Below are 6,000 nucleotides of genomic sequence, written 5' to 3'. Positions count from 1 at the left end.
CTGGTCTCCCTTCCTACCTCTACGCTAATGATCCATGATACCTTGAAGCTTGGGTGCTATTTCTTATATAATCCTCTGTGTTAATATCCGTAGCACTGGCTGTACTAAACAGCTGGTTATTGATCGAAACAAAAACTTTCAAAATGAACACATTTTGCCGAAATATATTTGCGCCGCAACAATATTTGCGACTTACGCTTCGGAAGATTATTGACAAATTTGGAAATTACAATACGTATTCGAAAATCAGGCAACCACAGTCACGAACCCGACCTTATGTACAACGAGAAAGAAAATTTTCGCCAAAAAATTCTGACCGAAATCCAAAATGATCCGAAAAAACCGGTGAAAATGATCTACGACGAGCAAGTTAAACTGAATTCGGAAATCGAAAATCCACCGGAGTATCACAAAATTAGCAGCGGGCTACTAAAAAAACGAAATCAAATTTTGCCAAAAGTTCCGAGAATCTTACAGAATGTGAAAATAGATGGTATGTGGAATAAAACGAGCGACAATCAAGATTTTGTGTTACATCAAAATGTTGGATTAGTGATTTTTTGTTCGCTAAAAAACCAGCAATTTTTGCAAAAAAGCCAAAAAATTTTGTGTGACGGAACCTTCAAGAGTGCACCAAAACCGTTTCGTCAAATTTATACATTATTCAGTGTAGTGCAAGATTATTGGAGCAATATAGGCGTTATTTGCCGAAATTTGTATAAAAACGAACGTAAATTTTACATGTCAATTATGCATAATTTATTCAATTCAAAATTCTTCCGTAATATTTGGATTTGAAGTTTTATGTTCTTTTAAATTAATTGTTTTGATAGGTATTGTCATTTTATGTTCTTTTCGTATTTGTGAAGTTTGACTTTTAAGAAAAATTTTGTTGGCCTTTTTTTATAGTAGCGACGTCTAAAATGCCAGATCTGTAGAAAAAAAGCCGTCTAATTTCGCTTTTGTAGCATCCGTCTAATTTGCTTATCGTCTAATTTCCTAGGCCCCTTATATTTTACACTTCAAAGGACTGATGGGATGTAATTAAAATACTTCCGCCTATTTGAGACATAGCCAACAGATAATTGAAAAGTCAACAAACTCAAAAAAACTACGAAACATAGCCGACAGACAGTTGGAGAAGTGTAAATGAACAAGGAAACTGAAAAAGGGTGATTAAAAACTCATTGTTTTTCAATTTTCGAAGAAAAAAAAAATCAGGTAGAAGCTCTTTGAATTAAATTATCCCATTCAGAGAAAATTAGAGTTATCAAATTAGAAATTCATAAAACAAGAAACATAGCCAACTGACAGTTGGAGAAGGGTAATGAACGCAAGGAGAATGAAAAAAACCCACGTGTTTTTTCAAAAATCTTCAACTTTTGAGTCTCGAGCAAAAATAAGATGGTCTTGAAGCTCTTTGAGTTTGTAGAACAATTTATAAGGAACAATTGTTGTTAAAATTAACCCAATTTGACAAAACTGGATCATTAGGTAAAATTTTATTTCGCTGAGAAATCTGATAATTAATTTCCATTTTCGATATTACAAGGCGATCACATTTTTCGTGACCTTCACACTTTTGCTGGTCGATCATGCAGTTAGCCTTCCCGTTTACAACGGAAATGCACTGCACTTAGAAACAAATCGCAAGTCAAACCGCAAAAAAATGAGCGTTTTTCGTGGCTTTTCCATTTTTGCTGTTCGATAGTGAAATTTGCCTTCGTTTTACAATGAGGCGAAGTTTCATTTTGCATACACAAACAAAAATATGACCGATAATGCTACTGAGAAAAACTTAAATATTATGAGTTGCCAGATCTGTAAATGCCAGGTCTGTTGAAAAAAAATCCGTCTAATTTCGTTTTTGTAGCATCCGTCTAATTTGCTTATCGTCTAATTTCCTAGGCCCCTTATAGTTTACACTTCAAAGGACTGATGGGATGTAATTAAAATACTTCCGCCTATTTGAGACATAGCCAACAGACAATTGAAAAGTCAACAAACTCAATAAAACCAAAAAACATAGCCGACAGACAGTTGGAGAAGTGTAAACGAACAAGGAAACCGAAAAAGGGTGATTAAAAACTGATTGTTTTTCAATTTTCGAAGAAAAAAATAAAAATTAGGTAGAAGCTCTTTGAATTAATTTATCCCATTCAGAGAAAATTAGAGTTATCAAATTAGAAATTCATAAAACAAGAAACATAGCCAACTGACAGTTGGAGAAGGGTAATGAACACAAGGAAGCTAAATAAAAAACTGACTTGTTTTTTTTTGGAAAACAATCAACTTTTGAATTTCGAAGAAAAAAGATGGCTTCAGAGCTCTTTGAATTTGTAGAAAAATTAATAATTTTCAACTTCTTGTTAAAATTACCCCAATTTGAGAAAACTGGGCGCATAGAACACAACCAACTGACAGTTGGAAAAGAGTAATGAACGCAAGGAGACTGAAAAAACCGACTTGTTTTTTCAAAAATCTTCAACTTTTGAGTATCGAGCAGAAATAGGATGGTCTTGAAGCTCTTTGAGTTTGTACAACATTTATAATGAACAATTGTTGTTTAAATTAACCCAATTTGACAAAACTGGATCATTAGGTAAAATTTTATTTCGCTGAGAAATCTGATAACTAATTTCCATTTTCGATATTACAAGGCGATCACATTTTTCGTGACCTTCACATTTTTGCTGGTCGATCATGCAGTTAGCCTTCCCGTTTACAACGGAAATGCACTGCACTTAGAAACAAATCGCACGTCAAACCGCGAAAAAAATGAGCGTTTTTCGTGGCTTTTCCATTTTTGCTGTTCGATAGTGAAATTTGCCTTCGTTTTACAATGAGGCGAAGTTTCATTTCGCATACACAAACAAAAATATGACCGATAATGCTACTGAGAAAAACTAAAATATTTTGAGTTGCCAGATCTGTAAATGCCAGATCTGTAGAAAAAAAAATTCGTCTTATTTCGTTTTTGTAGCATCCGTCTAAGTTGCTTATCGTCTAATTTCCTAGGCCCCTTATAGTTTACACTTCAAAGGACTGATGGGATGTAATTCAAATACTTCCGCCTATTTGAGACATAGCCAACAGACAATTGAAAAGTCAACAAACTCAATAAAACCAAAAAACATAGCCGACAGACAGTTGGAGAAGTGTAAACGAACAAGGAAACCGAAAAAGGGTGATTAAAAACTGATTGTTTTTCAATTTTCGAAGAAAAAAATAAAAATTAGGTAGAAGCTCTTTGAATTAATTTATCCCATTCAGAGAAAATTAGAGTTATCAAATTAAGAATTCATACAACAAGAAACATAGCCAACTGACAGTTGGAGAAGGGTAATGAACACAAGGAAGCTAAATAAAAAACTGACTTGTTTTTTTTTGGAAAACAATCAACTTTTGAATTTCGAAGAAAAAAGATGGCTTCAGAGCTCTTTGAATTTGTAGAAAAATTAATAATTTTCAACTTTTTGTTAAAATTACCCCAATTTGAGAAAACTGGGCGCATAGAACATAGCCAACTGACAGTTGGAAAAGAGTAATGAACGCAAGGAGACTGAAAAAACCGACTTGTTTTTTCAAAAATCTTCAACTATCGAGCAAAAATAAGATGGTCTTGAAGCTCTTTGAGTTTGTAGAACAACTTATAATGAACCATTGTTGTTAAAATTAACCCAATTTGACAAAACTGGATCATTAGGTAAAATTTTATTTCGCTGAGAAATCTGATAATTAATTTCCATTTTCGATATTACAAGGCGATCACATTTTTCGTGACCTTCACACTTTTGCTGGTCGATCATGCAGTTAGCCTTCCCGTTTACAACGGAAATGCACTGCACTTAGAAACAAATCACAAGTCAAACCGCGAAAAAAATGAGCGTTTTCCGTGGCTTTTCCATTTTTGCTGTTCGATAGTGAAATTTGCCTTCGTTTTACAATGAGGCGAAGTTTCATTTCGCATACACAAACAAAAATATGACCGATAATGCTACTGAGAAAAACTCAAATATTTTGGAGTTGCCAGATCTGTAAAGGCCAGATCTGTAGAAAAAAAAAACCGTCTAATTTCGTTTTTGTAGCATCCGTCTAATTTGCTTATCGTCTAATTTCCTAGGCTCCTTATAGTTTACACTTCAAAGGACTGATGGGATGTAATTATAATACTTCCGCCTATTTTAGACATAGCCAACAGACAATTTAAAAGTCAACAAACTCAATAAAACCAAGAAACATATCCGACAGACAGTTGGAGAAGTGTAAACGAACAAGGAAACCGAAAAAGGGTGATTAAAAACTGATTGTTTTTCAATTTTCGAAGAAAAAATAAAAATTAGGTAGAAGCTCTTTGAATTAATTTATCCCATTCAGAGAAAATTAGAGTTATCAAATTAGGAATTCATAAAACAAGAAACATAGCCAACTGACAGTTGGAGAAGGGTAATGAACACAAGGAAGCTAAATAAAAAACTGACTTGTTTTTTTTTGGAAAACAATCAACTTTTGAATTTCGAAGAAAAAAGATGGCTTCAGAGCTCTTTGAATTTGTAGAAAAATTAATAATTTTCAACTTTTTGTTAAAATTACCCCAATTTGAGAAAACTGGGCGCATAGAACATAGCCAACTGCCAGTTGGAAAAGAGTAATGAACGCAAGGAGACTGAAAAAGCCGACTTGTTTTTTCAAAAATCTTCAACTTTTGAGTATCGAGCAAAAATAAGATGGTCTTGAAGCTCTTTGAGTTTGTAGAACAATTTATAATGAACCATTGTTGTTAAAATTAACCCAATTTGACAAAACTGGATCATTAGGTAAAATTTTATTTCGCTGAGAAATCTGATAATTAATTTCCATTTTCGATATTACAAGGCGATCACATTTTTCGTGACCTTCACACTTTTGCTGGTCGATCATGCAGTTAGCCTTCCCATTTACAACGGAAATGCACTGCACTTAGAAACAAATCGCAAGTCAAACCGCGAAAAAAATGAGCGTTTTCCGTGGCTTTTCCATTTTTGCTGTTCGATAGTGAAATTTGCCTTCGTTTTACAATGAGGCGAAGTTTCATTTCGCATACACAAAAAATATGACCGATAATGGTACTGAGAAAAACTAAAATATTTTGAGTTGCCAGATCTGTAAATGCCAGATCTGTAGAAAAAAAAATCCGTCTAATTTCGTTTTTGTAGCATCCGTCTAATTTGCTTATCGTCTAATTTCCTAGGCTCCTTATAGTTTACACTTCAAAGGACTGATGGGATGTAATTAAAATACTTCAGCCTATTTTAGACATAGCCAACAGACAATTTAAAAGTCAACAAACTCAATAAAACCAAGAAACATAGCCGACAGACAGTTGGAGAAGTGTAAACGAACAAGGAAACCGAAAAAGAGTGATTAAAAACTGATTGTTTTTCAATTTTCGAAGAAAAAAATAAAAATTAGGTAGAAGCTCTTTGAATTAATTTATCCCAATCAGAGAAAATTAGAGTTATCAAATTAGGAATTCATAAAACAAGAAACATAGCCAACTGACAGTTGGAGAAGGGTAATGAACGCAAGGAAGCTAAATAAAAAACTGACTTGTTTTTTTTTGGAAAACAATCAACTTTTGAATTTCGAAGAAAAAAGATGGCTTCAGAGCTCTTTGAATTTGTAGAAAAATTAATAATTTTCAACTTTTTGTTAAAATTACCCCAATTTGAGAAAACTGGGCGCATAGAACATAGCCAACTGACAGTTGGAAAAGAGTAATGAACGCAAGGAGACTGAAAAAACCGACTTGTTTTTTCAAAAATCTTCAACTTTTGAGTATCGAGCAAAAATAAGATGGTCTTGAAGCTCTTTGAGTTTGTAGAACAATTTATAATGAACCATTGTTGTTAAAATTAACCCAATTTGACAAAACTGGATCATTAGGTAAAATTTTATTTCGCTGAGAAATCTGATAATTAATTTCCATTTTCGATATTACAAGGCGATCACATTTTTCGT

The sequence above is a fragment of the Symsagittifera roscoffensis genome, chromosome 1, assembly GCF_963678635.1.
Source record: "Symsagittifera roscoffensis chromosome 1, txSymRosc1.1, whole genome shotgun sequence".
NCBI classification, from domain to species: domain Eukaryota; kingdom Metazoa; phylum Xenacoelomorpha; order Acoela; family Convolutidae; genus Symsagittifera; species Symsagittifera roscoffensis.
This window is presented reverse-complemented; position numbering follows the sequence as displayed.